Below are 18,547 nucleotides of genomic sequence, written 5' to 3' on the forward strand. Positions count from 1 at the left end.
GTAGCACCTTCTGGTATTAGAAATGCTGTCTGAGGACTGATTCTCTTCCAGCTTCAGCCATGTCACTTCGTGTTACATGTCAACCACATATGGTGTCTTCAGCAGTAGGGTCACACCACAAAACTTTGGTGTGTCATCAAGTACTCTGACAGAAATCTGACATGCCTTTAGGAAAATCTGTAGGTCTCTCTGATCAAGAGCTCATTGTGGATGATTGCCACATGCTGGTACTGGGAGTTATAGGTCAATGCCCACTAAGAGAAGGAAGAAAAATATAACTAATATAAAAGAGTTAGAGTGAAGAGAGAGAGAGAGAGAGAGAGAGAGAGAGAGAGAGAAGCTGTAAAGATAAGATCAGACTTCATCGTACACTCTCCAGTGCCTTGTGGCTCCGGTGTTCCCTCTAAGGGCCTGGTGAAGGTTCAACCATTTGGTCTGGCTTTTAGGATGTAGAAATTTATGGTACCATTGCCATTTGGGTCTAGATTTGTGTTCCTAATCCCCTCACTTTCCCTCCTCTCCCTCTCCACCCAGCTTATTGACTACTCCTCAAGATTCTGGCTGGGTATATAAGGCATCTTGGTTACATTCAGGTTAGGTACTGTAGATGAGTGAGTCTATGCAGCAATTTTCTTTGTGTGGTTGGGTAAGTTCACTGAGAATGATCTGTTCTAGGTTCAACCATTTTTCTTCAAATTTCATTGTGTCGTTTTTTATTACTGTTGTGTAGAATTCCATTGTGAAGATATCCCACATCTTAATTATCCATTCTTTTAGTGATGGACGTCTGGGTTGATTCCAGCTCTTAGGTATTATGAATCAAGCCGCTATAAACATGGTTGAGCAAATCTCTTTGGACTGAGGTTTAAAGGTTTTAGGTTACATGCCTAGTAACAGAATAACTGGGTCTGTTGGTAACTATATAATCAGCTTTTAAAGGAGTCTCAATATTACTTTCCAAAGAGGTTGTACCATCTTACATTCCCTTCAACAGTGGATGAGGGTTCCCATTTCTCCACGTCCTAGTCAGCATTTATTTTCATTTGCTATTTTGATGTTTGCTATCCTTACTGGGATAAGTGTAATCTCATAGTTGTTTTACTTTTCATTTCCCTGATGATCAAGGCTGATGAACATTTTCTTAAGCATGTGTTTGCCATTTGTATTTCTTCCTCTGTGAACTGCCTGTACAGCTCTTTGCCCCATTTTGTGAGTGGATGGTTTGACTTTTTATTACCCTGAGGAGGTGTCTATCTTTAGTGATGAGGTGGGTTTCTTGAAGACAACAGATTGAGGGGTTTAATTTTATGATTCACCCTCTTATATCTCTTGATGGGTGAATTAAGGCCATTATTATTTATGGTAATGACTGTGAGGTTTGACTATCCCTGCCATTACATGGTAGTTTATGTGTTTTGGTGTCTTCTTGGACTTTGCTGATTTTTGTTCCTTCTCTGAGTTTGGTTATTGTGATCTGCTTCTTGTAGTCACTTGGTGTTGACTATTTGACTCTTCTGTGTGGAGAATTCCCTGAAGTACTCTCTACAGGTTTGGCTTTGCATATATATAGTTGAAAAGGTTAGTTTTATCATAGAAAGTTTTTCTTTCACCATCTATTGAGGGATACTTTTGCTGGGTAAAGTAGTTTGGGTTGGAAGTCTTAGATTCTTACACTTCCATTCCAGGCCCTTCTGGATTTCAGGATTTCCATTGAGATGTCTGAAGTAATCCTGATGGGGTTACCTTTATATGTAATATGATGCTTATCCCTAGCTGTTTTTAGGAATTTCTCATTGTTATCAATGTTTAGAGCCTTAATTATAATGTCTTACAGAAATTCAACTTTGTTCTCATCTATTTGGAGTTCTGCTACATTCTTGTAACTTTATGGGACTTTCCTTTGATAGAGTGGGAACGTTTTCTTTGATAATTTTGTTGAATAAGTTCTCCATTCCTACAGTGTGAATTTCTTCCCCTTCTGGCACTCCCATGATCTGAATGTTGGGACGTTTAAGTGTATCCAACAGTTCCCTCATGTTCTGTTCACAAAAAATTTTCAACTTATTCAAGCTTTTGGATTCACAATCTGTTTCTTCTGTTTTGTCTTCCAGTTCTGAGTTTCTATCCTCCACATGGCTTACTTTATTCTTGAGAGCTTACATAGAGTTTTGGGTTTGTTCAGTTTGGTTTGTATTTTCTACTGCTTTTTTTATGTATAGTTTCCATCCCTCTGTCAAGTTCCCTTTTCACATCATTTTCTGATTTTCATAATGCTTCTTGGAATTAATCCTTGCATTTCTTTATGTCTTCATTGAGCTTTGCCAGCTTGTTATTGAATTCCTCTTTCAATTTCACTCTCCTTCAGAACATTTAACTGTCTTTGGTTCCTTTCCTGATTCTTATCTATTAGGTCAAATCTAGCAAGGACAGCATTCATAAGATTATCGGCCCTTTGTTGCTTTTCTGCAAGTTCTGCTATTTCCTTGATCAGAGTTGCATAGCTTGTATCTTCATTGTGCGGTTCTGATCCTAATGACTCTTCTTATTTTGATTAGAGACATCCATTGAGGGACTGAATGATATTATTGGATTTATTTGCATTTGACTTTTCATATTATTCCTTTTGTGCTGTGGTCTGGCAATCGCAGTGTACGAGTCTTATTTAACTTAGGAGGAAACTATAGTCTACCTTTGAAGTGCCTTTAGTGGTTATTTCCTTTTATTTTTGCTTTCAGTAGGTTTCTGATGCCAATTTGGCTTGTCTGCTCAGAGCAAAGGAGCCCATGAGCTTCTGGTCAGGGCCTGGGAACCAGATGTAGGTGTTTGTTGTTCCATGATTTTGGGTAGGGGACTGCATGGTCAGGTGGCCCAAGGGGACAGGCAATATGGGGGAATGGACAAAGAAGGCTGGTATTGCAACTGGGCTGTGGAGGGTGGGAGGATGGGAATGCATAGTGTTCCATGATGCTGAAGGGTGAAGGGATAGAACAGTAAGTTCCTTGAGAGCCTGTACCAGGGGGTGAATGGACTGCCAGGTCCTGTTACAGGGCAGGGTGAGGATATGGTACTGCTATGGGTCAGGTAACATGTGGGGGCATGGGGAGTTCCCTGTGTTGGGAGAGCCTGGGGGAAAAACCCTATCCTGCTGGCCTGAGTCAACACATTGAGGGGCAATGGCATGTGAAGGTCCCTGGTGGTGGCAAAGGGAGCACTAGCCTATTGATCTAGGTCAGAATAGGGAGGTTGGGGATGGCAGTGAGTGGGAAGGAGTTAAAGTGTGGAGGTCTCCTGGGGAAATGCAGTCCTGCTGGCCTGGGATGGCACACTGGGGTGAGGGAGGTGGCATATGAGATGGTGCTCCTATGTGGAGGTACCATAGGGGAATGCCAGCCTATTGGCCTGTGTCCACACATGGGGGTGGGGGAACAACAGAGTGCTCCTGTGGAATTCTGTGATGTCGAGAACACCTGGACGGATGCTAGCCTGCTTCCCTGGGTCTGCACACGGGGGTGAGATGGCAGTGAGTGTGACAGAATTTGAGGTCCCCTGGGGTATGCTAGCCTGCTGGCCATGTTCCACACACTGGGATGAGGTGCAGTGGCAAGAAGGATGGTGTTTGAGTGTGCGCAGGCACAGGTGGAGCTATGCTGGCCTGATGGCTTGGGTCAATGCAAGGGGATCAGGGGCTGTGGTGCATAGGACAGAATTGGAGAGCTTGGAGACCTGGGTGGAGCTATACTGGCCTGCTTGGGTCCATGTAAGTGGGTGGTGGCAGTGGTGAGTTGGACAGCATACATGACCTTGGAGGCAGAGGACACCAGCTTGCTGGCTTAGGTCTGCACAGTTGGATGTAGGGTGTGGCCAGTGGGGGTGTTCATGAGGCTAGAGGCACAGATGGAGCTATGCTAACCTGACTGGGTCTGCACATGGGGGTGGGGGGTGGCAGCAAGTGGGAAGGCATTCGCAAGCCTAGAGGTGTTGGTCCCCTTGCCTGTGGTTATTGCAGGAGGGGTACCTGTGACTGGGACTATGGCTAGGATGTATGCTTGAGGGGATTGGAGGACTGGCAGCCTACCCGAGAGCATGGGATTCAGCCAATTCCCTTCTTTGCTCCTTTGTGCCCTTCCACTGGAAGTCCATTAGAGTCTTCTCCCTCCTATAAGACCCAATGAATCCTCAATGTCTTGCCTTTCCTTCCCCAGAAAGTGAGGCTCAGTTAGGTGGGTGCCATCTTGACTGGAAGTCAATGATGGTATTGTCATTGGTATTGTATTAAATTTGTATATTGCTTTTGGTAGAACTGCCATTTTAACAATACTAATTATACCTATTCAGGAGCATGGGAGGTCTTTCCATCTTCTCAAGTCCTCCTCAATTTCTTTCTTTGTTGGACTCTGAAAGGCCCAGGTGTGAGGCCTAGTGGAACTTCCTGAGCCTAGCTAAAGTTTGGTGACCTGTCTCTGGCCAGCTAGGACTCAGCAAGACGCCTAATGGTTTCTGACCTGCCACTTCCATGTGGCAATTGTAATTACCATTTCAATAGTTAAAGTTTACTATTGGCCCTTACCTCTTCCCCCATCCTAAAATCCCGCCTTCATCCCCAACATGATATAGGCAACTGCTCAGAGTAATAAAGCGAGTTGTTTCTGTGAGTTCCTGCATCGAAAAGACTCCCGAGTCAGTGTGGTTTTTCTTCGGTGACCAGGAGAGGTCTGGGTCTTCTGACGCTCATCATCATTCTCAACCCCTAGGGAGGAACCAAGAGGACTGGTCCTTCCCTTGGTACTACCTACCTGACCAGGAAGGAGCCCTGCATTTCTTGAGTTTTTTTTTTTTTTTTTTTATGTTTTCATTATATAGGTCTATGACATCCTTGGTTAGTGTTACACCAAGATATTTAATTTTTTGTTGCTATTGAAAATGGGACAGCTTCACTGATTTCTTTCTCTGTATATTTGTCCTTTGCATATAAAAAGCTACTGATTTTTGTGCATTGATTTTGTTGAAGAAGTCTACTATGCCTTTGGAGTGGAATTCTTCTCCTTCTACTATGCCCTGAATTCTTTTTTAATGTTTTCTTTTTTAATTAATTATTTATTTATTTGAGAGCGACAGACACAGAGAGAAAGACAGAGGGAGAGAGAGAGAATGGGCACGCCAGGGTTTCCAGCCTCTGCAAATGAACTTCAGATGTGTGCGCCCCCTTGTGCATCGGGCTAACGTGGGATCTGGGGAACCGAGCCTCGAACTGGGGTCCTTAGGCTTCACAGGCAAGCGCTTAAGCACTAAGCCATCTCTCCAGCCCCTATGCCCTGAATTCTTATATTTGATCTTTTCATAGTGTCCCGAATATCTTGAAATTCCCACTCATACTTTTCTATAAGTTTGTCTTTCTCTTTGTTGGACTGTATTAGATCTGCCACCTGGTCTTCTAGCTTAGATATTCTGTCCTCTCCCTCATCCATCCTACTAGTGAGATTTTCTACAGAGTTTTTAATTTCATTAACTGTGTTCTTCATTGCTAGTAAATCTGACTGGTTTTTCTTTATTATTTCTATTTCCTTATTTATGTCTTGTATTACCTTCTTTATTTAATTAAATTGGTGTCCTGCATCTTCTTTGATTCCTTTGATTTCCTCTTTGGTTTCTTCTTTGATTCTTTTGATTTGTTCTTTGACCTCTTTGAACATATTTACAATCATTCTTTTGAAATCCTTTTCAGGCATTTCCTCTAACTTGTTCTCACTGGAGGACATTTCTGATGCATTAATACTTTTAGGTGGATTTATATCGTCTTGCTTTTTAGTGTTTCTTGTGTTATATTGTATATATTTTTGCATCTTGGATTAAGTTAATGCTTGGATTTTCTAGCTAGCTGGGTATTCTTAGCTGTATCAATTGATTTGATGTTATATATTTTCAGGGTAGGAGCTTAAGGTGTTAGGTGTGGCTCTTAGGACTCTCAGAGTATCTACAAAGGTGTTCCTAGGGGTTGAGTTTCCCTGCTATGGGAGTATTCAAGTGGGCTGAGTGGAATAAAATACGGGTAGATTTTAAAATTTAACTAAACACTGTACACATTCAATCAAAAACAGCCCCAAGTATGTATGCAAGAGTAGTTATTATAACGACCAGATCCTCTATCAACAAAGAGGTTAAGATTTCTGGTCTGTTGAGGGATCCAAGTCAGCTTGTGACCAAGTGAGACCCTTCCCTGGTTCAATCCCAGTTACCTTGTATGATTTTGGTCTCAGTCAAGCTGCTGCCTCGGTCATCGGGATGCAAGAGCCACATAAGTCCACACTGAGTCACTAGCGCCAGCGCAGGTGCCATCCCCTACCTGTACATCGCCACCCATCCCCCACTCCCCTGAGGCGGAAGAGCACAGACTGTTTACAGACCCCAGTGTACCCAGCCAGAATCTAGACACCTTCAAGGCTTGCTACCTCAGTCCCTTTTCAAGCTCAAAGGCAGGCAGCTTTGGTGCATTACTGGGTGAGAATTCAGGCAACTTTGGTGCCCCTGTCAGGCTATAGGTAGGCGGATTTGGCAAGAGTGAGCAAAAACCCAGGCTGCTTACAACTGCCCCAGGCTGCCTTGGATTTGCATTAAGCTAGATCCCAGGCTGCTCCACCCACCTACCTGCCCATACACTGACATGGGTAGACCACATCGCAAAAGAAATAACACGAAAAATAAAATGGAAGAAAATCCAGACAGATCACCCAGTCCAACAAGGATCACAACAAACCAAAACATAGAAGAGTGTTTAGGATCAGAACATCAAGTGGAAGCAATGAACAATGCAACCCTGACCAAACTACTGCTAGATCTGACAGGAAAGCTACAAAGGATAGATAATCGTATGGATGCTACCATCACTAAGCTAGAACAATATGATAAGACACTGGAAGGAATTCAAAGAGAGCTAAGAGAGTTGAGGGAGAATGAAAAAAAAGAGGACCTTAAAAATCAGCTGGCCACACTAAATGAAAACATAAAGAAATGCAAGGATGATTTCCAAGAATCATCAAGAAAATCAGAAAATGAGACAGAAAGGGAGCTGGACAAAGCGATGGAAGTGATACATAGGAAAGTAGTAGAAAATGCAAACTTAATTGAACAAGTCCAAAACTCACTAGAGGCTCTCAAGAATAGAGTCAGCGAAGTGGAAGATAGAAATTCTGATCTGGAAGACAGGATGGAAGAAACAGTTCGAGAGTCCAAAAATTTCAGTAAGTTCAAAAGTTCCTGTGAACAGAACATGAGAGAATTGTGGGATACACTTAAACGTCCTAATATCAGAATCATTGGAATACCAGAAGGAGAAGAATTTCAGACCAAAGGCATGGAGAACTTATTTAACACAATAATTGAAGAAAACTTCCCCCGTCTCTTAAAAGAAAGGCCCATCAAGATTCAAGAAGCAAACAGAACTCCTAACCGACTAGACCAAAGGAGAAACTCCCCAAGGCATATTATCATTAAGACTCTAAACATTGACACCAAGGAAAAAATCCTAAAAGCAGCTAGGGAAAAACAGCACACCACTTTCAAAGGAAACCCCATCAGAATTACTTCAGACTTCTCAATGGAAACCCTGAAAGCTAGAAGGGCCTGGAATGATACTCTCAAAACTCTAAGAAACTATGGCTTTCAACCCAAACTACTCTACCCAGCAAAAGTCTCCCTTATAATAGATGGTGAAAGGAAAACTTTCCATGATAAAACTCAGCTTTACAATTATATGAACACAAAACCAAACCTACAGAAAGTACTCCAGGAAATTCTCCACAGAGAAGAAACAAATAACCAAACACAAATGCCTACAAGAAGAAGATCACAGCAATCAAACCCAGAGTAGATACAAAAAAAAAAAAAAATTCCATGGAAATGCCAACACACCTCTACCACCACAAAATAACAGGGATCAAATCAAATCTCACAGTCATCACCCTAAACATTAATGGCCTTAATTCACCCATCAAGAGACACAGGCTAACAGGGTGGATCAAAAAGTAGACTCCTCAATCTGCTGCCTTCAAGAAACCCACCTTACCACTAAAGACAGAAAACCTCCTCAGGGTGAAAGGGTGGAAAACAATATTCCAAGCAAATGGGAATAAGAAACAAGCAGGTGTAGTTATATTAATATGAGATAAAGTTGACTTCAAACCAAAAACAATCAAAAAAGACAAAGAAGGCTACTTCCTACTTGTAAAGGGAACAATCCATCAAGAGGATATTACACTCATAAATCTGTATGCACCAAACAGAGGGGCACTGCAGTTCATAAAACAAAACCTACTTGACAATAAAACAGAAATAACCACCAACACCATCATAGCTGGGGACTTTAACACACCATTATCAGTAATAGACAGATCATCCAAACAGAAGCTCAACAGGGAAGTAAGAGAGCTCAACAAAACCATAGAGCACTTAGACCTAACAGACATCTATAGAACTTTCCACCCCAAATCCACAGACTGTACATTCTTCTCAGCAGCCCATGGAACATTCTCTAAAATAGACCATATACTGGGTCACAAAGATAGCCTCCACATATTTAGGAAAATCGACATAATTCCCTGCATGATATCAGATCATAATGCTATATTCCTAGAAATCAACAACAAAAAAACCAACAAGAGCCCCAACGGCAACTGGAAACTGAATAGCACACTCTTAAACAATAAATGGATAGTGGATGAAATAAAAAATGAAATTGCAAAATTCCTGGAACTGAATGACAATGAGAACACATCATACCAAAACTTGTGGGACACAATGAAGGCAGTCCTCAGGGGAAAATTCATAGCACTCAATGCCTTCATAAAAAAGACAGAAAAATCCCAAATCAATAGCTTAACCATCCACCTAAAGGCATTGGAAAAACAAGAAAAATCCAACCCAAAGAGCTCCAGAAGGAAGGAAATAATTAAAATCAGAGCAGAAATTAATGAATTGGAAACCAAGGAAACAATTAAGGCAATTGACAAAACAAAGAGCTGGTTCTTTGAAAAAATAAACAAGATTGACAAACCTCTGGCCAATTTGATCAAGCAAAAAAAGGAGAGACTCCAAATTAACAAAATTCAAAATGAAAAAGGAGAGATTACAACAGACATCAGTGAAATCGGCAGAATCATCAGGACTTATTTCAAAAACCTCTACTCCACAAAACTGGAAAATGTGGAGGAGATGGATAAATTCCTGGATGCATATCATCTACCAAAGCTAAACTCAGAGCAGATCAACCACCTCAATGAACCCATCACGCTCATGGAGATTGAAAAAGTAATAAAAAACCTCCCAAAAAAGAAGAGTCAAGGACCAGATGGATTCCCAGCCGAATTTTATCAAACCTTCATGGAAGAACTCAAACCAATCTTCCTAAAACTGTGCCACACAATTGAAGAACAGGGAAAACTACCCAACTCCTTCTATGAAGCTAGTATCACCCTAATCCCAAAACCAGGCAGAGACGCCACAAGAAAAGAAAACTATCGGCCTATTTCCCTAATGAACATAGACGCAAAGACCCTCAACAAAATTCTCGCAAACCGAATCCAACAACACATCAAAAGCATTATCCACCTTGACCAAGTGGGATTTATCCCAGGAACACAAGGGTGGTTCAACATACGAAAATCTGTCAATGTAATACACCACATAAACAAGCTTAAACATAAAAATCACATGATCATTTCGATAGATGCAGAAAAGGCCTTTGACAAGATACAACATCACTTCATGATCAAAACATTGGAGAGAATTGGCATGGCCGGTTCACATCTTAATATAATAAAGGCAACATACAAAGCTCCAAAGGCCCAAATAATTCTTAATGGAGAGAGACTGGAGGAATTCCCATTGAGATCAGGAACAAGACAGGGATGTCCTCTCTCACCTCTGCTTTTCAATATAGTTCTGGAAGTCCTAGCCCAAGCAATAAGGCAGGAGAAGGAAATAAAAGGGATACAATTTGGAAAGGAAGAAGTTAAGTTAGCTCTATTCGCTGATGACATGATTGTATATGTAAGAGACCCGAGAGACTCCATCCCAAGACTCCTGAAGGTGATTAACTCCTATAGCAAAGTAGCAGGATTCAAAATCAATGCACAAAAATCGGAAGCATTTCTGTATGCAAATGACAAAGACACAGAAAAAGAAATAAAGGACATAGTCCCATTTTCAATAGCAAAAAATAAAATAAAATACCTTGGAATAACGTTAACCAAGGAAGTAAAAGATCTATACAACGAAAATATAAAAACTCTCAAAAAAGAAATTGAGGAGGACTTGAAACGATGGAAAGACCTCCCATGCTCCTGGATAGGCAGAATTAACATTGTGAAGATGACAATCCTACCAAAGGCAATATATAGATTTAACGCAATTCCAATTAAAATCCCTACAGTGTTCTTCACAGACATAGAAAAAATGATCTCAAATTTCATATGGAAAAGCAGAAGGCCTCGCATATCCAAACATATCCTCAGCAAAAGAAATACCTCTGGTGGCATCACCATACCCGATATAAAGTTATACTACAAAGCCATAGTAATAAAAACAGCATGGTACTGGCATAAAAACAGGAGTATAGACCAATGGAATAGACTTGAGGACCCGGATTTTGGGCCAAGCAACTATAGCTACTTGATATTCGACAAAGGCCCAAACAATATAGAATGGAAAAAAGATAGCATCTTCAACAAATGGTGCTGGACAAACTGGATAACCACATGCAGGAAACTAAAACTTGATCCACACATTTCACCATGCACAACACTCAAATCCAAATGGATCAAAGACCTCAACATAAGACCAGAAACTCGAAAACTACTGGAAGAAAATTTAGGAAGTACTTTCCATGATATAGGAATGTAAAAAGACTTCCTGAATAAAACCCCAGTGGCTCAAGTTCTTAAACAGTCACTCAACCATTGGGATCATATGAAGCTGAAGAGTTTCTTTACAGATAAGCATATAATAAACAAAGCAATAGAATACCCACAGAGTGGGAGAAAATATTTGCAGGTTATCCAACTGATAGAGGCCTTATCTCCAGAATTTACAAAGAACTCAAAAGTCTAAACAATAAGAAGACAAATACCCCACTCACAAAATGGGGCACAGAGTTAAACAGGCAATTCACAGAGGAAGAGATACAAATGGCAAACACACACCTAAGAAAATGTTCATCATCCCTAATCATCAGAGAAATGCAAATTAAAACAACTATGAGATTCTACCTTACCCCAATAAGGATAGTCAACATCAAAAGGTCAAATGAAAATAAATGCTGGCGAGGATGTGGAGAAGCAGGGACACTCATTCACTGTTGGTGGGAATGCAGGATGGTACAACCACTTTGGAAAGCAATATGGAGACTCCTGAAAAAGCTGACTATAGAAATACCAACAGAGCCAGTTATACCATTACTGGGCATGCACCCTAAAACCTTCAAACCAAAAGCCAGAGAGATTTGCTCAACCATGTTTGTAGCAGCTCAATTCGTAATAGCTAAAAGCTGGAATCAACCCAGATGTCCATCATTAGAAGAATGGATAACAAAGATGTGGTATATCTACACAATGGAATTCTATACAGCAGTAAGAAAAAACAACATAAAGAAATTTGAGGAAAAATGGTTGAACCTGGAACAGATCATTCTCAGCGAACTTACCCAATCACAGAAAAAAAATTGACACATAGTCTCACTCATCTGCAACACCTCCCACATGAGTAACACTGTTGCTGATGGTTTCTAGAGATGTTTTTATAATTTCTATTTTTTTTCTTTTTTGTTCTATTATTTTGGATTGTGTCTATCTCTTTTTTGAGGTACAATTTCAGTTTGAGTTCTGATTTTCTTTATGCTTCCTGGAATTTTCTTGCATTTGATCAAGTCTTCATTAAGCTTAATCAACCAATTGTCAAGATCTTCCACTTCTTGACTCACCTTTAATTCATTCATGTCTCTTTGGAGGGTTCTTAAATTTTCTTCAATCAAGTGAAGCCTACTGTCAAACGTTGAATGCTCTAAAATATTATTCTGCTCATTTTTATTGATACAATTGTTGGTTCTTTGATGGTTTGCTTCCAGTTCAGTGATTCATTTGATCAGTGTCTCATTGGTTGTTGTGTTTTCATTTTGGGGATGAATTTCTGTTTATTTCTCTGATTTCATTGGAGGCTTCCATTGTAGGATGAGGCATCTTTAGTGGAGATCTCTCAGTTTTCTGACTTTCATTGTTTTGCGTGTGTGTGTGTGTGTGTGTGTGTGTGTGTTGTGTACACATTTTAGGGAGACTATTTTATTGAGGTGGAAATAAGTTTTTATCCTTTGACCCATGAAACCTCTGACTTAGGTGAACAGGGATGTTGGTAGACAGTGGCCAGGTTGGATATCAGAGCAACAGACATGATTCTACAGCCCACACAGGGACCAGATCGACCCAAGCAAGGCACAATGGGACATACCAGGACCATTTACCTGGGAGGATCCAGGGAACATTGATATGGCCTAATCATTCTTCGCTGTGCCTGCCCACACATGCTCCTGTTCATGGTACCTGGACCAGGGGCTGAGAGGAGCCAGAAACAGGGATCTGGCCTACTGACTCCATGCAGCTGTGCTTGTCCATACATAGTCCAACACTTGGAAACTGGGCCAGGGAACTGGGAGGAACCAGGGAATAGAGTCTTGCCTGCTTGCACACCCTCTTACACTGAGAACCAGGACCAAGGATCTAAGAGTAGCAAGGAAACAGATGTCTTGCCTATTCAGTCTGTGCCCATGCATCGTATGGTGCAGGAAAACTGGACCAGGGAGCAGGTGTCAGGCCTTCTCACTCCAGGAAGTGCCTGCCTCCACACCGTTGAGTACAGGGAACCAGGATCAGGAAACAAGGAGGAGCAGGGAAAAAGGAGTCTGGCTTACTTACTCCATGCCATGCCCTAAATTTATATTTTGAAAGTGATCACCATATGCCTTTACTGGTAAACTTTTAAAAGAATGGTCCAAGTCCTAAGGAGATAGTGCAGTGGGTAAATTGCTTGCCATGTAAGCAAGAGGACCTTTGTTGGATTTCCAGTATCCATGGAAAATGTCATATGTGGTAGTTCCCACCTATAGTCCTATTATAGTTACTGTCTCATTATTAGGATAAAACACCCAAACAAAAGCAGCTTATGGGAGGAGAGGGTTTATTTCAGGCTTACAGTTTCAAGGGGAGGAGAAGTTTCAACATGGCAGAGGAAGCTGACTCACTTCATCACACATCCACAGCAGAGAGAGAACAGCAATCCCAAGAGGGTTCTGAACTCATAGTAGGGCTGGACTCCTCAACCCCAAAGTCTCCTCCAGCAATATAGCTCCTAGAGTAAGGTTTCACCTTTCAAATGCTCCACCAGCTATTGACCAAGCAGGAAACCATTGAGGCTATGGAGGCACTTACACTCCAAATATGGGTTCCAATTCTGGGGAGGTAGAAACAAGAAATCACTGAGGCCCTCTGACTAGCTAGTGTACCAAAGTGATGCATTTCATGATCAGCAAGAGTGCCTATGTCAAAGAATGATGAAGAGAGAAATAGAGGAAGACATCTGATGATGGCCTATGGCATCCACATGCAAATGTGCACACAAATATCCACCCACACATACACAAATGCATGCACACCATACACACATATACAAAAAATGGGGGGGCTCAATCACAAACATAAATATAATATTACTATTATCCATTAAATATGGAAAATCAAAATGATTCAATAGACAGCCGGGTGTGGTGGTGGACACCTTTAATCCCAGCACTTGGGAGGCAGAGGTAGGAGGATCACAGAGAGTTCAAGGCCACCATGAGACTACATAGTGAATTCCAGGTCATCCTGAGCTAGAGTGAGACCCTACCTTGGAAAACCAAAAAAAAAAAAAAAAAAAAAAAAAAAAGATTCAATAGATATTTATTGAACATTATTGTGCTTTAGGAACTTTCCAAGTGCTGGAAAACCAACAGAGGACTAGGTATATCTCTTGGGCTTGTGGAGCTTACATTTTGGTTGGAAGAAAAATACAAGAAGTCATTTTTGAAGGATGTAGTAAATACCATGAAAATCATAAATCAGGAAACTTATTTTATTAATTTCAATAATTAAAAGAGGAAAAATATTTGTCTTCATTATGTGACTATATCAAGTCTCACATGTTTGTAGTCCAATTTATAGCCTTTTGATTCTGGAGGTTATCTAGTATGGATGAAAATAAAAACCTACTTTCCTAGCATTATCAATGATTGAATGCAACCCATGCAGTTATTACTACTGGTAGCAGCATTATTAAATCTTACTGGGGGTGGGGGGGCTGAGAAAGGGAACATTGGAAGGAAACAAAGGGAAGAAAAGCTTGAAATGCTTTAAATTTGTATTTTTGTCAAATACAATTTTTGCTTTTGAAATACCCAACACAGAACTACTGTATAATAGAGATACACTTTCAATAATATCTACTCGGCACTGTAACCCCTAAATGCAGATGGACCTAGATCATACTGGCACCTACACAAGGGGAAAATATTTCAGCATGATTCCATTTGTACCATTCTTCTGTACCTTCATATCTTATCACTATAGGTGTCTTCCATTTTCTCCCTTATCACAGACTATCTCCTCTCTGGCAGTAGAGATTATGTTTCTTTGAAACACTCACTTCTTAAGAACTAATGCAAATAAATCTTTCCTTAAAGCAGATTCCAAAATGCTAAAACATTGTCATTCTGTAGTCTTTCTGGAAAATGAAATAGTGTACTTCTATCTTTTAATGAAGAAATGTGGCACTGTTATTACTGGCTTAGCCCTAGTCCTTTAATCTCTACAAAGACATCCATGGACTAAATCATTCAGAAGATACAGAATATATATATATATTCTTTGAGTAGGCCATGTTCACATTGTTATGCTGATTGTTCCTACATAAGTATTCTGATATTAAAACCATATTCTCAAGTCTTCAGGGAAAAAAAAGAAGAAAGTGGCATTTACTGCAGAAAAAAGACAATCTGGTTACCTGGGAATATTTTTCTTTTAAAAACTGCTATATATTTTCAAAACTAGAAGAAAATATTTTTAAATTACTTCATGATATATGTACCCAAATTTTGCCAAGATTCCCTGTTATTCTTGTAAAGTTTTATTTATTCAAAATGAAAAACAAGGTTCTATTTCCACATCAGTCTCTTTAAAATGAAAAGCCCAGGATGACCTCTGTCACCCTCTTTAAAATTCATATTCTCATTTGCACTTCAGCGGCTTGGGGCTGAGCCCTCAGGGACAGAATCATCATGAAATTGTTAATAAGTGTTTTGTAATTATTCATTTGTTCAACCATTTCTCTACCTTCCCTGTATTCATTTAGAAACAAATTTAACACAAGTACTGCACATTTGTTTCAGAAATCTTAAGGATAGGAAATAGCAGGACAAAAAAAAAAGAAAGAAAAAACTGCAACACTAGAGACATGCTCTTAGAATTGTACTCTACAGATATTCACCACTCTTTATTATAGAGAGGTATAAATAGATATATAACAATATATGGGCTCACAATAAAAATGGAATTGTACTATTTTGTAAATTATTTCCTTTCTTAAGTCTATAGAGAATACCCTTTTATCTTAATAAATATGGCTCTACATTATTGGTTTTTAATAGTGGCACAATATATCACATTGTGTGGCTATTGCATAGTTTAACTACTCCCTTATCTAATATTTAAGTTGCATAGAGTTTTTTTCTACTGAAATAACCCACAGTAGTTGCATTCTCATAGCTAAATTGTTATTTTTCCAAAGGAAAGATGGTCGAAAGAAACTGTCAAAAAGCATAAAAATATTCATACATGTTGACAGGATGTATTATAGGAAAATGGCTCAATTTACACTCTGCTAACATTAAAAATAATAAGAATAACAATAAGCCCACAGCCATCCTGTTTTCCTGAAGTCTCACCAATACATAGCTTCATCATCTGAATGCCTGTTCATTAAACGGACAAAAACACATAATGCTATCTCATTTTATTTCTCAAATCAATGAGTCAAAAACTATTTCTTTTAAATCTCTAGTACTTATCAAGTACTATTTAATCTCCTAAGTTCACTAAATAGACTTTTACCTCCACATTTAACAATCTAGTGGAGAATTCAGACATGTACACAAATTATTAGTACCTTTGTTATATTAAAAAAAAAAACAAACTACCACTCATTTTCATCCCCTCCTAACACCCATGCCCATGGCCATATAATCCATATCTAGTGCTTTGAAAATTGACTAAGCCCTACCTGTGGGCCCAATTCCCCCAAAGGAGTTCAAAGTTCAATAGGCAGGAGTCATTTTGAGTTATGGGTGGTCAACACTCACTCCAAATCAACACATCCCAGTATAGTAGTTCTCTTCTCTCCTCCCTGAAAACCCTTACAATTCCCTTCTTCCCCTTACTCAGGGTTATGAAGTTTCTTTCCCTTTTCCTTCAGATTTCATCAGTCTCTCTTGGCATCAAATCTTAGGCTCAAGAACCTGCCTGTTGGTCGTCTTTTGTGAACCCTGAATCTAACAGACCTGAGGTATGCAACTATAAGAACTGTAACCAAAGCATGAATTAATTCTTAGGGGAATTCTGTACTGAAGAGGCTGTTTTCCTCAGCCCACATCAGCATACACAGGCATTTGCACTTTTCATAATCCGACAGATTCTGTATTTTTAAAATGCTAGTTAAGAATCCCTATTTTTAAAAAGCCAAATCTTTAAATACAAGTGAACTGAAAAGTGCAGAGACTTGAGAGGAAAGCAAATAAACTTCACCAAATTAGATGCAGTAACACAAAAGAAGGATTAATAAAGGCCAGTTAAACTTGGAGATGCACCTGCATGCCATACAGAGAATATCAAATAAACATTCAAACTGCAAGCTCTAAAATGGAGGAGAATGTAAATGACACAATTTATAGGAAAGCTGCATTGTTTCTAAGTGCTTATCTAGATTTACTTACACTTATATCATTTTAGACCTGAAAGACAAGAAAGCATATAGGGCTAACAATAATAGTGTTCCAAACCTTTCTAATTTATTATTTTATTTTAGTATTTGAGAGAAGAGGCAGGTAGAGAGAGTGAGAATAGTTGCACCAGGGCCTTCAGTGGCTGCAAACAAACTCCAGATGCATTAACCACCTTTGTGCATCTGTCTTATGTGGGTCCTGGGGAATCAAACCTGGGTCATTTGGCTTTGCAGGCAAGTGTCTTAACTACTAATCAATCTCTCCAGTACCAAGGACTCTTAAATTCTCTATATTCCTTCTCCCTACCTACATTAGTGATTTATGAGTAGTATCATTGGTAAGAGGGATTTTCCTACATTTTGTCATGTAATCCTCTATATTCTCTATAACACTATGCCTATGTATAGAGAATAAGAATATTAAACTCAGAGAAATTAAGACACCTTATTGCATCAAGTAGGACTTGAGTGCTTTTTTTTTTCCCCAAAGACAGATATCATTTGAGGTGCATCTTCATTATTCTTCTAGAACAATTTCTAGTACCTTGGAAGCAGCTTAAAGACCATTTCTAACTGAAGATACCTAGTCCTTTCAATTGTCTTATTTTCAACAAATAAAATTAGAACAAGATATACCATTGTATCTTTTCATCTTTTGACTTAGAATTTTGATTGCATAATGATGCAAATCCGATGTTTTATATAAAATGTACAAATGTATATTCTAAGTCCACTAATAGTGCTAGATATGCATTTTGCATGACTCTATGGCTCAGGTTGTTGTATCCAAACATGGTGAAAAGGATAAATGAAATGTTAATATCACTCTAATAAAAACTCTTTTGCTTCAAGTTTTGCAGAGTACGAATGACCCACTTTGGGCAAAAATAACCAGGCATTTTCTCAATGTTTGAAGTGTAGGGAAATACGATGACTATAGATCATTAATTACACACTTAAAAAGATATAGGTTAATGGAAAATTAATGACTTTGCTGTTTATGTGGCAGCGGAAACCACATATGGTCTATAATTGTGTTACAAATACTTTCAAATAAAACTAGGTCATCTTTAGAGCCATTTTTTGCCTTTGCTTATAGTAAGATGATTTTTTTTCTATGTTCTACTTCTTTCTTAAAAAAAATGTCAGTGATTCATTTTATTTACAGTGAAATCCTCTTACATGAGATTTTTCCCTCTATCTGAACTGCACTGTGAGCAAAGTCATTAGGACTATATTTTCCATCTGTATCTTGAGAGGCAGTCAAACTTCAGGACTCTGGTTCCCTGTATAAACAAGAGGATTCCAGGCCATTGTAAGTAGATATTGGTACCACTCTGCATTTTATACTTCTCATACTTAGAAAGCTTTTCAAATCCCATGCTGCCTTGCAGAGTCTTACATTTGCATTTTTAAAATTCAAATGCAAGTGACCACCCCCTTGGCTATTAGGTCCTGTGAATCAGAGCCAACTTGTGTA

At 39.4% G+C, this 18,547-nt stretch overlaps 1 pseudogene; it reads right to left on the reverse strand.

Annotated features, from left to right (window-relative positions):
- Positions 1-18,547, reverse strand: part of LOC101603567 — a 76,734-nt pseudogene that overhangs the window by 15,755 nt on the left and 42,432 nt on the right.

Source organism: Jaculus jaculus, chromosome X, assembly GCF_020740685.1.
Source record: "Jaculus jaculus isolate mJacJac1 chromosome X, mJacJac1.mat.Y.cur, whole genome shotgun sequence".
In the NCBI taxonomy this organism is placed as follows: domain Eukaryota; kingdom Metazoa; phylum Chordata; class Mammalia; order Rodentia; family Dipodidae; genus Jaculus; species Jaculus jaculus.